At 35.7% G+C, this 19,521-nt stretch overlaps 2 long non-coding RNA genes across 2 annotated transcripts in view; one reads left to right on the top strand and one right to left on the bottom strand.

Moving 5' to 3' along the window:
* LOC306668489 overlaps positions 1-19,521 on the top strand; it is a 196,284-nt gene that overhangs the window by 48,441 nt on the left and 128,322 nt on the right. The gene's annotated exons all lie outside the window — the stretch shown is intronic.
* LOC306668493 overlaps positions 1-19,521 on the bottom strand; it is a 28,129-nt gene that overhangs the window by 7,976 nt on the left and 632 nt on the right. The window contains exon 2 of the long non-coding RNA XR_013765880.1: positions 19,308-19,376. This is a non-coding gene — a long non-coding RNA (uncharacterized lncRNA). The remainder of the gene's footprint in view (positions 1-19,307; positions 19,377-19,521) is intronic.

Genomic DNA, 19,521 nt, shown 5'->3' with positions numbered 1-19,521 from the left:
GGTTCCTTATTCAGATTCAGATGGTTTGAATTGAGAACCAAGACTGTGGTTCACTTATTTATTTATTTTTTTAACTCTGAGATGATTCTGAGGTCTATCTACAGTTAAAAACTATTGGTTTGGAGTTTGGGATATCTTGGTGCCCAAGAATATTTTCTTCAGATATGCGTCAGTAGAGTCAAAGATAGAAAGAAAGGTGTACTTGCTTTTTTTGTGCATACTTATTAAGAAAGTGTTAACCCTATTGATGAATAACTTTTGTCTTCTTCAGATACTTAAGTTAGAGTCAAAAAAAATGCATATTCCTAAGACTGCCTGTGTTCTCTCAGTTGTAAGACTCTAGACTCTAGCCTCGCTATTCTTAACTTTTCTTCAAAGGAAAGGAGTGTTTTCTCTCCTGTAAGGCTCCTGTTGCTCTGCTGTTCTTAATTTCTTGCCTTGTGCTGCTTTGATCTGTGGATTGCTGCCTGGTTACTGAGTTCTTAGATTTGGTCTCTTCCTTTGAGCTCTGAATTGCTTTCTACATAGAATGTCATAGTTTTGGACCTATATTTATTACTGTTTCCCTCATTTAGAACCCTTCTGTTTATTGATATTACTGCCTTCCTAAAAGGGTTAGGCACCTAATGTCTGAAAGTTTAAAAATCATCAAACAAAATAGCTTATAAACAGGAATATGTTGCTGATATTTGACTATTATTAGGATGAACTGTCCTCAAAAATTTCCCAGAGGGCTGGGGATATAGCTCAGTCAGTAGAGTGCTTGCCTTGCAAGCACGAGGCCCTGGGTTCAATCCCCAGCACCACAAAAAAAAAAAAAAAGAAAGTTTCCCAGAAACCACAAGAAATGATCTGGAGGAAGGTGGAGGTACTGCTCTCCTCACATCTGTGCTGTATGGATGCTCCTCTGTGAAACAACTTTCAATAAAGTTCTTTTGGTACTTGTGTTCATTTAAATAGGGGTTATATACTGAAATTTTCTCTAGAAAAGTATTTTATTAAGATTGATTTCTATGAACATTTCTAGAGCACCTCAGGTGCCCACTGTGATGCATGATATAACCCTTCCAATAGCCTCATAATGCATCATTATTAGATTCTATCAAAAGACTGAGGTTGAAGGATTTGCATAATTTGCACAAGGTCAGTATAACTGCTAGTGTGTATTTTTATCTCACTCGTCACAACTAATTCAGCATCCACTTGTACCATTGAACCATGGCAGAAGACATAAGACAGAAATTGTAAAGGAGCCAAATTCAGAGTGTCCCATGATGCTTCTTCAATTGATGTGAAGGATGCTAAAATGGCACATTGATGGTGTTAAAAATCAGTGTTAACACCAGCTGATATGTCCTTTGAGCATACTCATTCACTTTTCACAGAAATAAACTGCTTTCAGAAAAATGGGTGTGCTCTTACAAATCCAACAGGTTTATTTAGTGGTCTCAACTCAGTGAAGAAGTTAATGACTTGCTTTATCCTCTAGTTCTACCTTTGACTTTATTGATTAGAAGATATTTTAGTTGATTCTAAACATTTCTGGACAACTCTGACTATAACTGAGCTCAGTTTTCAACTTTTAAGCTCACAATTTAATCTAAAACTCAATTTCTCTTGTTTGATCTTTCAGACAGCTCCAGTGCCATGGGATGGGAGGAGTTAGGGGCAGGCGGGTGAAGGAGGCATCTCTGTTTCATTCATCTGGCCCTGTTTGTCTCTGCTAGTTGATTGTTGATGTGTTTCTGCTGGCCTCTGTGGGGCAATGTCCAAGTGTCACCTTTCTCCTGGGCACAAGGTGTGTTCTCCCCACTGTCAGTTCTCTGATAGTGGAACCCCATATTTTCCAACACCCATAATCCCCTCCCCCAATCTTCTAGCCACAGCTCCTGATGCTACAACCCAGCTTTTGGCCAGCACCTGGTAAACAGCTTTGAGTAAGTTACCATGGAAGACAGTTGGAGCACAGATGATTTCTGCATAGTCCATTTGGACCATAGGAACTCGACTACCTTTTATACCTCAGTCTCTTCTTTCCACCATAATATCATTCTTATTCCTTTTTTTCTTGTGTCTACAGATGGAGGCTAAGCCTGCCTACAAATAGCATCCTTTCTTGTAGGAGAACCCTCTTAAAATTGTCCCCAACTACCTTCTGAGTCTTCAGTTTATCCAGAGAAAGAAACCCCCACACACACCTGGAAGAGGGGATCCTCTCTCCTATTGTCCTCAAGGTCAGTATCTATACCTTCCTTTTCTTATGTACCAGTCATTCCAACCATGTCTGCAATTAGAATCACTGTCTTAAAAATGTTCCATTGCCAATGGTGGCATCATAGACCAATTAAATATCTCTGCAGGAGGCATCTGGGCATCAGAAGATTCACAGGCTTTCATCTTTAGTTGTGGTCAAGTTCCACTGTGGATGGACTAGAAGTGATGGTGATACCGGTAAGCCTGATTTTGCCGCCTCTTAATAAGGTGTTGGGTGCAAGCTATAGGTATTACCCTTCTTTCTAAAATGTGAGGATACTTCTGTTATTTCCATCTGTGGAGTTTGCAAACCATTCCAAGAAAAAGTCTCAATATCCTGTTACACAAGGTTGAAATGACATGCTCGAGTAAGGAAAATGAAGTGAAAAGAGTCCCCCTGCTTTCCTCGGTTCTGGCCCCTCGAAGGGAGGTGACCATAAAGTTAAACCACACCAAGTGTTTGTTCTGCAAATGAGTTGTACAGATGTGTGCAATCAGCTTGCTTTTTTTCTGTTCCTTCATTTCCAGAACAAATAAAAACAGACACTACATGTGGTTATTTTTTGTTGTTGTTCTCTCTCCCTTTTTGTTTAAGAAATGCTTAATGCTGAGGCTTTTTTGATGTGGCTTAAGTGGTCATGGTTTGGTTGTAGTGATTTGTAAAATGAATGTAGCTGAGGAGAGGGAGAATTTCCATCTGTGAAAATGAGAAACACAATCAACTCTAGAATTTGAGGAGAGGAGGAAGAATTTCGTTGTAGAGCTAGCAAAGAGCCTCAGTGACCAGGACCATAAAAACTGTCTTGATTGTGGAAAAACAGATACTTTATGGTAGAAATGGGATTTGGAATCTGGGATCTGGGACCTTCTATTCTGGCCTTGACTCTGTCATGAACTGATTTGGAGAGGCAGGTAACACAGTGGTTAGTAACCTATGTGTAGAGTCTATATCCACCAGTCAGCAAACTAATCCTAGCTTTACTGATGACATGGTAAGTCTTTTCTGTGCCTCAGCTTCCTCATCATTAAAATGAAGATCACAGTGGTACACACATTAAAACTGTTATCAGGATGAAGTGAGTTAATGTCCTAAAATGTTTGTGTAACCAGTTAAGTAAAAATAAATTTGAACATCTCACATCTTTCTGTGCTTCAGTATCCACATCTTTAAGTGCATAGCTAAGTCTCCAAATTTCCTTCTGTTATGGTTTGGATATGAGGTGTCCCCCAAAAGCTCACATGTGAGACAATGCAAGAAGGTTCAGAGGAGAAATGATTGGGTTGTAAGTGTCTTAACCTAATCAGTGAATTGATCCCTAATGGGATTAACTGAGTGGTAACTGGAGGCAGGTGGGGTGTGGCTGGAGAAAGTGATTAATTGGGGGCATGGCTATGGGGTATATAGTTTGTATCTGGAGAGTGGTGTTTCTCTCTCTGCTTGCTGGTCACCATAATGTGAGCTGCTTCTCTCTGCCACCCTCTCCTGCCATGATGTTCAGCCTCACCTTGAACCCTGAGGAATAAAGCCAGCCTTCTATGGACTAAGACCTCTGGAAACTGTGAGCCCTCGAATAAACTCTTCCTGCTCTACAGTTGTGCTTGTGGGGTCATTTAGTCACTGCAGTGAAAAAGCTGACTAAAGCACTTCCCTTTAGTATAATACAATGATTCTAATTGGACTACATAGCTTTGAATTTTTCCATTTTCCTATGTAATTTTCTTGGTTATTTGTATTATAATTAACATTCAAATAGCTTTGGAGCTATGTAACACTGTCTCTTTATTAATGTGATTAATGAGATACCAGAACTTTGATTTATTTAAAAATATCACAATCATGTTTAAATAACTATTTACTGCTCTGAAAGACCAGTTCTTGAGTCTTAGAAATGGATTCATTACAGTTGATATTCTCAGAATTTAGAGAATTGAACTGAAAAAGAAAAGTCAGCAATGGCCTCCACAGACTTAACCACAAATATGACATCTTGTCTTCATGTCCTCACAACTTGGAATGCCCTTTGCCTCCAACAGCAAAGCAGAGGCAGAGGACTGAGCTTCCTTTCAGTGACTAGCTCCTTCACCATGGCTTCTTTGATTTCTCTGGTTGGAAATGGCCACTACCATTCCTGCCTTCCTGAGCTCCTTCATTAACTACCATGAACCTCTCTTGCAGAATCTGGTACATTATACTTTGAACTATAGTGATCTGTGTACTTATTTTTGGTCTTCACCAAAGTCTGTGGGGATCATGGCTGTGTAGTATGCTGCACTACATCACAACACTGGGACTTTAAAAGAAGGAACTTTGAGGTGAAAAAATCATTTTATTTAAATTTAAAAAAAAACTTTAAAAAATATCAGTTTTAGATTCACAGCCAAACTTAGAGGAAAGTACAGAGATATCCATAGACTCCCTGTTCCCATACATGCATAGCCTCTGCCATCAAGTCTTCCACAGCAGAGGAGCACATTTGTTTCAACTGATGAGCTTACATTGACACATCATTATGACCAAGCCATTACCTTAGGGCTCACCCTTGGTGCTGTATATTCTATGGGTTTGGATAAATGCATGATGACACATTTCTATTCTTACAGTTTCTTACAGGCTAGTTTCACTGCTCTAAAAATCCTCTGTGCTCTATTCACTTCCCTCCTGTCCAGATGCTGGTAATCACTAATCTTCAGTTTGCCTTTTTTCCCTTAAAAATCAACATATAAGTGGAGCTGGGCATGTGACTCAGTGATAGAATGCTTGCCCGGTAAGCATGAGGCCCTGGGTTCTACCACACACACACACACACACACTAAATGTTTAATCTTTTATTCTTGGTTAATTGATACTCCTTTTCTCCTGACTGGTGTTTCTGGTTTTTTATTATTATCTACTTGAAACTATTCAGTTATCTTCCTGCATATTCTGTAGTAAATTGCTTTTTAAAATAGTTTTTTAAGTAGGTTGAAGTTCCTTATATAACACTCCAGCATAACAATATCAAATATTATATATGTAATGTATATGTATGTCATTTATCTCAGTAAGTTAAGGTAAAGTATGATTTTCTGCCTAGTTTTCCTACATTTGTGTTTGGCAGGAAGTTGTCATAAATTTCTTTGTTATATTTCTGTATCTGACTTAAAAAAATAACGTCACCAAATTTGTTTTGTAATTTGACTCCATTTCTGGAATGCCAAATATGTCACTTTTAATCATGAGACAAATGCCTTTTTCGTTTTATTAGTTATAGACATCAGGATGGAGTCTCTTTTTTTTTAAGTCAACCAAGTTCTTTCTGCAAGGGAGAACAAACAATAAAAAGCTTGTGTAGATTCTGAATTAAGCCAACATTTTTCTGCTGCTATAATTACTTAGAAATTTATGTGGAAGTCAGGGGAGAAAGTTCCATATTAATATTATTTCCTGATATTCATTCTCCAAATAGCTACACTAGTTAGGTGTGAAGATTCTGGCTGTGAAGACTCATTTACCTGCACAAGAGCAAGAGATGGTCAATTAGATTTTTGCAGCAATACTTCATTGTAAAGCTACTCTAGAACCCTGAGCAAAATAGTTTGGAGAACCCCATGGATTCTAATATACATTATTGTCCACAATACTTATCTTTAATGCATTTCTTAGTCAAACTTGCCTTTTTAAAAGAAAAACATATTGTTCAGACACATGGTAAAACATCCAAACTAAAATTATTATAGGATAAGCAATAAAATAAAAGTCTGCTTTCTTCTTGGGTCCTCCCCTACTTCTGTTCTCCCTATTTCTTCTTCCAACCCTGTGGAGAACTACTGTTAACTGAGATCTTGGGACTTGTTTAAATCTGAGAAAGGTTTTTTGGCTACTAAACTTATCGTGCTTTCCCAGGTCATTCTCTCCCAATTGCAGTGTACCGCTTACTTTTTATTATGGCAGTTTGCTCTGACATTTTCTCTTTTGGCTATTTATAGCCTACCATTCTCCCACTCCTCATCTAGAATATGAGTTCCATGAGCGCAAGGACTTGGTTTGCTTAGCATCTTATCATTTTCTCTTATATATGTGCCTAAAACAGAATGGGTGTCTAATAAATGTTTGTAGAAGATTAAATTCTTTGGTAAGCTTTTGGATGTATAATTGACATAGAATTATATTCATTAACCAAAGTGTACAATTTGAGTTTCGACAAACACGTTCAACAGTATAGCTACTATCACAATGGGGTATGCAATATATCCATCATCCTTAAAACTCCCCATATCCTTAGCAGTTAATTTCTTTTTCCTACCCCTGTCTCCAGGTAAACACTCATCTGATTTTGATCACTATAGTTTTGCCTTGGGTGTAAATTTAAGCCAAATGTAATTTTACATTATGTGGTCTTTTCAGTCTGGTTTCTTTGATTTAGCATATATGCTTTTTTCATTTTTTAATTTATTTTTGTTTTTTATTTTTTAATTCTTAATTTTTTCATTCTAATTAGTTGTACATTACAGTAGAATGCATTTATACATTTTGGTAGCTCATACATAAGTGGAGTATGATCTCACGTATTTTCTGATTACACATATTGTAGAATCACATCAGCATATATGCTTTTGAAATCATCCAAGTGGGTGTGTTTATCAGTAGTTCATTCCGTTTCATGGATACCATATTTTGGTAGTCATTTGATAGACCTTTTGGCTCTTACCAGTATGAAGAATTGGCAATGGTCTGAGATTTTATCTTACCTAAGCAGCTACTGGATATCCAATTTAATGGATAATGGCAGAAGACATGAGATTCCTGGGTCAAAGACAAAAGACAATTTATTACTCATTGTAGTAAGGGCCTTGGTGTTTGTGCCAATTTCCTGAACTCCAGTTCCCGTGGGTGATATGAAGATGACCAGGTGATGCTTGCAGAGGGAGTGGGCTGTATCACAATAGAGGAATGCTGAATTTAGGGAACTCTACTTTTAGATAATGGGCAGCAAGCATTCTGGGCTTTAATCCAGAGGAGACATTATCTTTATTCTATACAGCAAAACAAACCTGTCCTTTTCTTGGAGAGGAAGACTGTCTTTTCCAAGGTTGAATGTTTTATACATGTCTTCAAAGAAATAGTCCTAATCCAAGGCAGTCAATGACTCTACTTGCAAGACATGCAGAAATGAAGGAGAATCATGGAAAACTCATTTCCAACATCTAGGTTTTGCCTGTTATGAAAAAATCTGCTATAAACATCAAAATACAACTATTTTGTTTGGATATATCTTTTCTCATGGGTAAATATGAATACAATTTCTGGGTCAAATAGTAAGAATATATGCCAAACTATCTTCCAACATGACTTTACTATTCTGTATTCTTACCAGCAATGCCTGAGATTTCCAACAGCTCCATATCCTCATTAGCACTTTGTATTGGTCCTTCTAGAAGGACCTTCTGGAAAGGCATTGCATTGTGGCTTTAATTTACATTTCTCTAATGACTGAGGTTGAGTACTTTTCTAAGATGCTTTTTTGTCCATTAACATCTCCTTTTGGTGAAGTGCCTCCAGCTATTTTGTTATAGGTTGTTTTTCATGTTGTTATTGAGTTCTTAGAGTTCTCCATGTGCTCTGAACACCCATTCTTCATTGGATGTTGGGGGAAGCAATGATTCTCCATGAATCTCTCATGTTTCTGCACATTTTGTGAGCAGAGGCACTGACAAATATTAGTTAAGACAATCTTTTCAAAGGCGTTTCTATTAAGAAAACCTGGGATAATTGAGATAATGTTCCCTTTGGGGGAAAGGAACCATCCAGGATAATAAAGATAATGTTTCCTAGGTTTTCTTGTAGCACTTTAAAAACACTGGACTATCTAAGTTCATTTATTGTTTGTGGTACAAAAGTACTATTTGGGCAGCATCCATGGGACCAAGTCACATATCATCTTCATAGGTTCCTGCTCTGCTATGATTTATGAAGTCCCTTGTCTGTGATCTAGGAGTTTCCTGTCTTTTGGCACAATGCATGAAACCATGGCAGGATAACTTAACAGCGTACAAGTAGTATAAAATATCAGACCCTTTATAGGTTTTAACAGATACATGTTTTCCAAAAAGTTCTACAAATCTGTGGCTTGCTTTTCATTTTCTTAACAGTGACTCTAAAAAGCAAAATATTTAAATTTTGCTAAATTTTCTCCATTATAGTTCTTGCTTATTGTGCCCTATAATACATTTTTACCTAACACAAGGACAGAAATATTTTTTTCTCTCATTTTCATTTAGAAACTTTACAACTTTAGGTTTTATATTTATATTTGAGTCATTTTGTTAGAATGTGAGGTTTGCTATAATACACATATTTGCATAAGGATATTTAATTGTTCAGTGATATTTGTTGAAAAGATTTTCCCCATTGAATTTTCCTGGCAACTTTTGTTTAAAAAATAAATTAACCAAATATAGATAAGTCTTTATTTTCTGTTCTGTTTCATTCATTTCTATACATATCTCTAGACATACTACCTTGATTTTTTATGTTTTAAAACAGTCTTAAAATCAAATCATGTAAGTCCTATAACTTTGTTCTTCTTTTTGAAAAATTTAAAAAATATTTTAGATCATTTATACATCCATTGGTATTTTGAGAATCAGCTCGAGAGTTTCTGCAAAATAAAAGTAGTGAGGGTTTTGATTGGGATTTATTTGGGGAGAAGTGACATGTTCACAATACTGAGTCTTTTGATTTAATAACACAATGTATATCTATTTCTTCAGATCTTTAATTTCTCTCAGAAATGTTTCATATTTACTACTTATAAGCCTTATAAATATCTTGTTTATTTCTATTTAATATTTCCTGATGCTATTGTAAGTGTTAATGCTTTAATCTCCAATTTTTCATTTTTGGCATATCAGAATGCAGTTAATCTTTATTGACTATATCTTACAATTTTTCTAAACTCACTAAACGCATAAGGTTTTTTGTAAGTAGATCCCATAGATTTTTCCATAGATTTACATAAGCTTGGAAAAAAATAAGTATCAATTTCTCTCAATTTATATGTGTGTGTGTTTAGGATCTCCATAGCAGTGTTGAATAGAAATGTAAGAGTGAATGTCCTTGCCTTATTCCTGAATCCAAGGGGAAAGCACTCTTTAATCATTTGGTGTAATGTTAGTCATATATTTTTCATTAGATGCTTTTCTTTCTTTCAGGAAGTTCCTTTCTAATCTTGGATTGTTCAGACTTTAGATCATGATTGAATGTTGAATATGGTAGAGAGCCTTTTCTGTCTCTATTAAACTAATTATATGGTATTTTCTTTTTTTTTAATTGTTTTTAGATATACATGACAGTAGGATGTATTGTGACATAGTATGCCTACATAGAGTGCACCCCATTCCAATTTTGATCCCATTCTTGTGGTTGTACATGGTGTGGAGTTTCACTGGTTGTGTATTCATACACGAGCACAGTAAAGTCATTCTACTGTCTCTCCTATTGCCATCCCCCATTCCTCCCCTTCATTCCCCTTCGATTAATCCAAAGTGTTTCTGTTATTTGTCTCTCTATCCTCCTTTGTTATGGGTTAGCATCAGCTATCAGAGAGAACATTATCCTTTGCTTTCTGGGACTGGCTTATTTCACATAGTGTGATAGTCTCCAATTCCACCCATTTACCAGCAAATGCCATAACTTCATTCTTCTTTATGGCTGAGTAATATCCTACTACTTTGCTGAATTAGTTTATGAGTTCTAGAAGTTTTCTGGTAGAATTTTTTGGGTCTTCTAAATATAAAGTCCTGTCAGTGGCCAATAGTGATAGTTTGAGTTTTTCTTTTCCTAATTATATCCCTTTCTTTTCTTTCTTTTGTCTAATTGCTCTGGCTAGAGTTTCAAGGATGGCATTGAATAAAAGTGGTGAAAGAGGATATCTTTGTCTTGTTTCAGTTTTGAGAGGGAATGCTTTCAATTTTTTTCTATTTCAACTTTTATCTATTTTCTATGATGTTGGCTGTGGGTTTAGCATATATAGCTTTTTCAATATTGAAGTGTGTCCCTACTAGTGTTTTAAACATGAAGCAGTGCTGTATTTTGTCAAATGCTTTTTCTGCATCTATTAAGATAATCATATGATTCTTTAAGTCTAATGATTTGATGAATTACATTTATTGATTTCCTATATTGAACTAACCTAGGTCATTTCTTAGTTGGTAGGCTTTTGATTGTGTCTTCTGTTTCAATCCTTGAAACTGACCTATTTAAATTTGTGTGTTCTTCTGATTCAGTGTGTGTAGGTCACATGTCTCTAGAAATTTGTCAAAGTCTTCAAGATTTTCTATTTTATTGGAGTACAAATTTTGAAAATAGGTTTTGATTATCATCTGTATTTCAGTAGTATTTGTGGTGATATTTCCTTTTTCATCATGTATTTTAGTAATTTGAGTTTTTCTCTTTGTCTTCATTAGTGTGGCTAAGGGTTATCAATTTTATTTATTTTTTCAAAGAACCAACTTTCTGTTTGTCAATTTTTTGAATTATTTATTTTATTTCAATATCATTTATTTCTGCTCTGATTTTTATTATTTCCTGTCTTCTGCTTTTGGTGTTGATTTGTTCTTCTTTTTCTAGGGCTTTTAGATGTAATATTAGGTTAGCTATTTGGTGAGTTTCTATTCTTTTAATGCATGAACTCAATGCAATGAACTCTCCTCTTACAACAACCTTCATAGTGACCCAGAGATTTAGATATGTTGTGTCACTATTCTCAGTTACCTCTAAGTATTTTTTTTATTCATTCCTAATTTCTTCTGCTATCCAATGGTGATTTGATAGCATATTTTTAGTCTCCAGGAGTTAGAGTAGCTTCTGTTTTGTATTTAATCATTTTCTAATTTCATTTTATTATAATTTGATCAAATACAGGTTGTTATCTCTGTCTTTTTTTTTTTTTGTATTTGCTAAGAATTGCTTCATGGCCTAATATATAGTCTATTTTAGGGAGGGACCTGTGTGCTGCTGAGAAGAAAGTATATTTGATCACTGATGGATGAAATATTCTATGTATGTCTGTTATGTCTAAATTATTGATTGTATTATTTACTTCTATAGTTTTTTTTGTTTAGTTTTTGTTTGGAGGATCTATCCAGTGGTGAAGTGGTATGTTAAAGTCACTATTATTGTATCATGGTCTATTTGAGTCTTGAAATTGAGAAGGGTTTGTTTGAAATACATAGGTGCACTACTGTTTGGGATCAAAATATTTATGATTGTTACGTCTTATTGATGTATAATTCCCTTAAGCACTAAGAAATGTCCTTCTTCTTCATCCCTTCTGATTAACTTTGGCTTGAAATTCACTTAATCTGATATGAGGATAGAAACCCCTGCTTTTTTATGCAATCAATGTAAGTAATATGTTTTTTCCCCATTCTTTTACCTTTAGTCTGTGAATGTCTTTGTCTAGATGTGAGTCTCTTGGAGACAGTATATTGTTGGGTCTTGTTTTGTAATCCAATCTGCCAATCTTTGTCTTTTGATTGATGGGTTTAGGCCATTTACATTCAGTGTTATTATTGAGATATGATTTTTTAATCCCTGTAATTTTGAATTATTTCTGGTTTTTAATTTGAATTAGTTTCTCTTTTGATTGACTATTCTTCTAGTGTGGTTCCTCCCTTTGCTGGTTTTCACTTTTATTTTTCATTTCTTCCTCATGAAATATCTTACTGAGTGTGTTTTATAGTGCAGGGCTTTTAGCTGTGGATTCTTAAAACTTTTATTGTGAGAGGTTTTTACTTCATCATCAGTTCTGAGGCTTAATTTTGCTGGGTATAGTACTCTTGATTGACATCCATTTTCTTTCAGAGCTTGGTATATATTATTCCAAGACCTCCTAGCTTTGAGGGTCTTGTTTGAGAAATCAGCTGAGATCCAGATTGGTTTTCCTCTAAATGTTACCTGTTGCTTTTCTCTGGCAGTCTTAGAAGATTTATCCTTATTCTGTATTTTAGGCATTTTCATAATAATGTGCCTTGATTTGGATCTGTTGTAATTTTTTTATACTTGGCATTCTGTGAGCTTTGTGTATGTGGTTTTACATATCATTCTTAAGGTTTTAGAAATTTTTTGATATTATTTCATTGAAAAGATTGTGCATTCCTTGGTTTGTATCTCTGAGCCTTCATACATCCCAATAAATCTTAAGTTTGGTCTTTTCATGTCATCCCATACTTCTTGAAAATTTCGATCATGTCTCTTAAAATATTTTCCCCATGTCTCACCGCACATTCCATGTGGGTGAGGGAAAGGGTTTCTGTTGGAGGAATGGACTGGTTGTGAAATAAAAGCTATGAAATTTTTTATCAGAGATAACAACCGAAGACAGAATTATCTTAAAAGCAGGAGAATGGCCAATTGAGCTATCCAGAAGGGTCTGGCTCTAACAAAAGAAGAAGCCTGTGCTTGCTTTATTTATAGTGGTACAGATTGAAAGGGACTGTCAGGAGCTTCTTCCATGAAAAACAGGATGGGGGATGGAGGTAAGCAAGCCATTTGGCTCTAGCAGGTCACTGCCACATTCAATCCTTGTATTTGAACTTCAGCAGTGAACCAATGCAGGATAACCACATGGCTCAGGCAGCCTTGAACAATTTTCAATAATCATGAGTTCCTGAGGCCAGATCATCCTGTCTAATAGCTCAACTATGCTTGGTTCTCATATAAGCCATGGATGGCTTCCCACACCCATAATTAATTTTATTTTCCAGATTATGTATTTTGTCTCTATTGCCTGAAACTCTGTCTTCCAAGTGGTCCAGACTGTTGGAGATGCTTTTCATTGAATTTTTAATTTGGTTTATTGATTCCTTCATTTCAAGGATTTCTAACTGATTCTTTTTCAGTATCTCTCTCTCCTTATTGAAATAATCTTTCACTTCTTGTATTTTCTCTGGTTTCATTTCTTACATCATCTGTTAACTGATATATTAGTTTAAACATGAACTTTCTGAATTCCATCTCTGACATTTCCTCCACTATGCAGCAATGGAGTCTACTGTTGAGTTATTCTGTTGCTTGGGATGTTTTTCCCTTGTTTTCTCATATTGTGTGTGTACCCATCTATCTGGATGGATCTGATGTTGAAGCATTTCTACTGTATAAGTTTATAGTGTCCCCCTATGCAACTTGTACCTCACAGATTGAGGGGGAGCCCAATGACCCAACTATATACACAAACAATATATAGCAATAGACTAGGTTTTTAATTCCTATTTTGATATCTAGTGTTAATTTCTATGACATGTAGGGATAGTAGGATCAGCAATTTCCATCAGTTAAAACAGTAAATAATCATGCATTACGTCTGGTTTAAAATCAAACAATAGATATTGTCTATGGCTTCTGCTGTATTAATTATTGCTATGACATGGGTGGTTGGGATAGACCTTATATACTTTAATTAGTATTAAGAAGTGTTAATGATAGTTTAGTATGTGGAGAGAAGAGATAGGAGGGTAGAAGAGTGTTTACAATTTCAAGGGGTGAATAGCACAGATGCAGTGGTAACTCAGGATACGTTGTTAATTAGAAAGGGGAAGAAAAAATAGAATATAAAGGAGGAGAGAGAGAATGGAATTTGGGTGTCAGGAACAGAGAAAAGAGAAAGAGAGACAAAGGAGATAGAGTAGTAATAAAGATGATACAAAACAAAATCAAAATAAGCTAATCAGAAACCCTAACACTCAAAATACAGAGCAAGGGAGAATAACACCTTAAAAAAAAAAAAAAAAAAACCAGAAACCAAAACAAAAAACAGCAAGAAGAACAAAACAAAACAAACAAACAAACAGAAAACAAAAAAAAGAAAGAAAAAAAAAGCAAAAAGCAAAAAAAAAAAAAAAAAAAGGCTAGAAATGAGAGAGAGAGAAACAAATATGAATGTGTATAGGAGACCTTGAATCAGTCAGTACACATTCAAATAAAACAATATAGAAAACCAAAAACAAAAAGCAAAATGACTATAACCACAACAAATTAGCAGCAACAACAACAACAACAGAGATCTTGGTAAGATGTTAAAAAATTAAGGAGTTGTATCCACTATGGTGGACACAATACTTAGTGAGCATATGTATTCACTGTCTATGTTCACCTGGTTTTCTTTTTGTTTCTTCTTGAGGCATGATCTAAGCATAGGATTATGGGTTGTGGGTTCTTCCTTTTTATTGTGTTGCTCACTGATTTGAAGGTTGGGGTTTTAAGACTTTCCAATATCCTTTCTTGGGAGATTAGTGTGGGTGAGCCAGGCTGCAAGCCTGGAGGTGAAGTGGCATGCTGGGGAAACTGAGTTGCAGGCAGGTGGCAAAGCAGCTGGCCATGTGCAGGGGACAGGTGGATCAGGGTTGGGCACTGGATCCTGCAGGTTGGTGGTGAGGGTGTGTGCTGGGAGGGGAAGGTCTGGGGGTAAAGAAGAGGCCTGGCATGCAGGGCTGTGTGTGGGTAGCTATATTGCAGGTCTAGTCAGTGGAACAGTGGGCTAAGCTGGGGGATTGGGAGACTGGGGACTAGGGGACTAGAGAGCCCTAGTGGGTGCTGGACTGGTGCTGACCAGTACCTGGACGTGGTGGGTCTTGGGGACTGGGAACAGACTGGTGGATGCTGGACTGGGGAGGCAGCTGGGGACCAGGCTGGTGCTGGGATCCAGTGAGTGCCAGCCCAGGAACCAGTACTGGACTGGCTGGCTGGGTGAGCCAAGAGCAAAATGCCCTCACACCCTCCCTTCCAACCTTCAGACCTGCTATAGTTGGCCCTATCAGTCCCTGTGCTAGCTGCAGGACTCATGGAGCTAGGGAGAACCCAGCTTTCTCCAGCCTCTTCAACCTGTTTCCCCAGGTGAAATGCTCCCACTTTCTGACTTTTTATAGGTTTGCTAAGCTCAGATAGGCCCACACAGATATAGGGGCAAACTGAGATCTGGGTTTCCAGTTTCCAAGCTGCATTCCCAAAATGGCTCTCTGTAGATGATTGATCAACTCAATGGAGAGGGTTTTTTTTTTTTTTTTTTTTTTTTTGATCCAATTAGTTAGGGCAGACTACCCCTCCAGTCTTAGTATTTTTCACTCTAACCCTTGGGGAGACCTAGTATTCCTGCTGCTTGAGTTTTGGGTTGCCTAGTTAGGAGAAATATTGCCTCTCTCTAATCCACCATCTTGCCCCTCCCCTGGTGTTTTCTTTTGTAGGTGCTGGGATTGATGAATTATATTAGTTTTGTTATTGTTATTTTTACTTTCATTTTGTTCCTTGGATAAGACCAAAGTGGCTATGATTATTTATTCTTTTTGTGTATGGTTGGATTAAGTTGACTAAAATTTTCTTAAGGAATTGTGTCTGTGTTTAAAAAAAATATTGATGTTAATTTTTTTTTGTGGGATGACTTTAGCTGACTTTTGTATTAGGGTAATTATGTCTTTCTAGAAAAATGGGGAAGTGTCCCCTCTTCTATTGTCTGGAAGAACTTGTGAATATGACATTATTTCTAAGTGTTCAGTAGAATAGTGAAGTAGGTTGGGTAATACTGATTAATTCTATACTCCTGGAAAATAGACAATATAATTACCTTTCTCAGCACAGGAGGTATTAGTTACTTTTACAAATTATCTCTTTGACTTTTCTATTTTTCCTATTGATTGATTATAAACACACCATTAAATCTTCTGAGGACTGTGAAAATTCAGATGATTTAATGATTTATATAAGCATATGTTTAGGAATAGTTTGCATTTGTATATTTTTAGAACAGTGATATACCATGAAATATTTCATGCAAATACATCTTTTTTGGAAATGGTTAAATTGTTATATACTTTAGTCTTATTGTATTTTATGATTTAAAATCCAACTTGACAGGTTAATTAAGACTCTGGACACTTTCTTTTGAATAGTTTTAAATATTGTAAACATATATTGAAGCTGTGGAATATTTTTCTAGAATTGTTTGAGAATCATAATTTCACTGTTTTGTTCTGTATCCATCAGACCTTCACTTGATTGAATGACTTTTGATATATTAAAATATAATTTATGCTAATTACATTGTGTTCATTCTAAGCAGAGTATAAGGATCTGAGATATATTGCATGCCCCCAAATAAACATTATTTTGTATGAATCATACTGTCATGTTATGTAGCAAGCAGATTACCTGTTATATCTAAATTAGTAGCTGGATATCCTACAGTATATTAAATGGAAAAAATATTTTAATAGCATTAACAAAAACAGTATCTTAAAATTTAGTGGTAACAACTTCCTCAACATCCTATGAGATAAACAGGAAGAAATTACTATTATATAAATTTAGTAGCTAGAGCATTAAGAACTGAGGTCAATTTCCAAGTCTGTATAAGGAGTCAGGATTAGAAAAGCCTTTGGTGTTTGAAGGCAAATGCACTCTCCTAATTCTAGCCTAATTCTGAGTCACTTTGTTGAGAAAGAAACCCTGCTCATAAGATCTTCATGATCTTCTCTTTCATGTATCCCTGGTTCAGTTCATTTGAAAACAGTTACTCATAAGTCCATAAGTGGGACACAATTGGCATAAGTGGTAGTTGTTTTTTTAAAAAATGCAGCGTCATTGTTCTAGTCGTGGCAAATATCGTACATTAGATGCGTCTCCTATGCAGTGAAGAACTGCAGTTGCTCTTATTAATCACTTTCCCAGACCTTCAAAACTGGGTTTTAAAGTGAAGGAAATTATTCAGAGAAGTGAGCATGAGTTAAGTTAATATATGTACATGCATATACACACAAAATGGGTGCGAGAAGGGCAAGGTGTTTATGTGGCAATAGCTAATGAAATGATTCGAGATAGTAGAAATAGTTTTTAATATCAGCAGTTTGGAAAAAAATGAATGAGGGAAAGGGTGAAATTGAATTTAGAAATATTTTCCTAATGATTGACTTGTTATGAAAGATTATTTTTCTTTCACAGATGAAATATTACTATTAATCTTATTGGGAGAAGCTATTATAATTTATAGCATAATACATGGAGATTATGTTTCTTCCTAAATAATTTACTTTTTTCCATGTAAGTCCAGAGTAGGTGTAAAGATTCCATCAAAGATTCAGAACTTTTTTTTTTTTTTAGCACAATTGTCCTTAGCTTGTTTTCTGTTGTCCTGAGGATTGTTGTCTATCAGGGGCTAGACGCCTTCTAAAGTGCCAGTCAATTACAGGACACATCAGTCAGGAAGTTGGCGGGAAGGGGTGCTAGCTGTACAGCCTGTCTCCTATTAAGAAAGTCAAATGCTAAAAACCTACCAGGAGACTTTCTTGTGTGCCTTATGATCAGCTCATGGGTCACATTACTATACATAGCTGTTAGGGAGGCAGGGAAGTCAAGAAATAAAATTATGACAGATTCAGTCTAATCATAATCTATTACCCGAGTCTGGGCACATTGCTATCCTAAGGAATAAAATGTAGTTCCTTGGGTAATTATCAAGGAATACTGTGTAAACATAGCCATGTACTTATCCTTCACCCCTATAATTTAGTTCTAGTCTACATTAATAGTGCAGGCCATGTCTTCAATAAAAGTGAATTATTTTTATCCTTAGGTTTTCTACAAATATAAAAATGCCTCTGACATATTCTTATTTGTTGAATTTGTCTTTTATTTTGGATCAAGTAATTTTTTTAAAAGATTTGATTTCCAATCTAGAGTAGGAGGAAAATAAAACTTCTTAAGACCTGTAAATAGAAATTATCACAAAAATTTTATGAAACTGAAATTTAAGCTATGCACTAGTTATACAGAAAATATTTTGGTGTTTTCACTTTATTTCCATAGTTTTTGAGAGTGAGCAGAGAGCCAAGTATGGTTCATGTCTGTGTTCCATCGTTTAGTTATCAGGGTGTTAAATGTCTGTGTTCTATCGTTTAGTTATCAGGGTGTTAAAATAAATATTTGAAAATAATTTTAATATATTGTACATACTTATTTTAGGAATTATGCTTATACACCAGAGATTATAAACAAAACCCAAGCAAAACCCCACAATTTAAAAATTTCCTTCAATGTCACAACAAAATGACATGAATTTCTCAGCAATACAGGGTAGGAAGTGAAGGGTTTTTATTACCAAGAGTGGCAACTTGAGAGTTTTGATATCATGTATGAGACTCTAAGTATCAAGTTACCTGGCCAGTTGTCAACAAAATAGATAAAATTACCAATATTACATTAAGCGAGTGATAGTATTTTCTTACTTTCAAGCCAATTTTTGGCATTCTGAAACCATACTTTAGGTAACATAGGCAAAATAATTAATGTTACTTAAGAGAGATATTAATTATAAGTGATGCTCAATGTTCATTCTAAAGACATGAATCAAAAAAATGATCAAAGGAAAATTGTCTTGGCTCACAGATGTTGACTTTGAAACTATGAGATCTCAGCTCTTGGTTAAAGCATGAGTTTTAAATATGCTCTGAATTCCATTTCAGAGATGTAGAAACTGAGTTGTGGGATCAGTAACTTGCCCAGATTCTCACAAGTTATATTGATTGATGGCATATCTGTTAATGCTAAGGACCTAGGGTACAAAAACTTCTAAACCCATTTCATACAACTTAACATGATACTGCTCAATCCTGGCTCTCATTACTTGGAAAATCTCAGAATCCCCTGGAAAACTTTTAATAATACTAATGCTTGGCCTCCACCCTGTACCAGTTAAACTGAATCTCTGGTGTTGGACCCAGGCATCAGCATTGTGTTTAAAAACAACAGTTCAGGTAATTCTGTTAAGCAGTGAGGGTTAAGAACCACTGACTGTTTGCAGAGCCAAGGATATGAATAACTAAATTGTTGAATTGATGTTGTGGGGATACATGTATGTCACAATCCTCTCTCCTCAGACATTCAGTCCATGTGGTATTTTCATGACCTGAAAGCAAAAGCAGCCAAGTTCCTTGTGTCTTATTTGAAATATTGTTGTCAGGCAGCAACATCTTTCTGGCCCTGCTGCTTTTTCCATTTGTAGGTGAGCTGTGCTGAATGGCGGGCTTACTTCATGTTGCAACTTCATCCCTCTTGTGGTTGAATAGGTGCCCATTGATCTTCGTAGTCCTGGCAAAGCCTGGAAATTTAGGACGATGCAAGTCATTTTGAAATTTAAAACATGATTTCTGCTAATGCTTCAGGAAGTATTTTAAGGTTATTTTTTATTTCTAGATGCTCCAGACTCCTTCTGCAAATAGATTAAAAACTGCTTTTTGGCAAAA

This window comes from Sciurus vulgaris (assembly GCF_902686455.1).
Source record: "Sciurus vulgaris genome assembly, chromosome: 8".
Lineage (NCBI taxonomy): Eukaryota > Metazoa > Chordata > Mammalia > Rodentia > Sciuridae > Sciurus > Sciurus vulgaris.
Note: the sequence above shows the minus strand (reverse complement) of the source record. Positions and strands in the feature narration are given on the sequence as shown.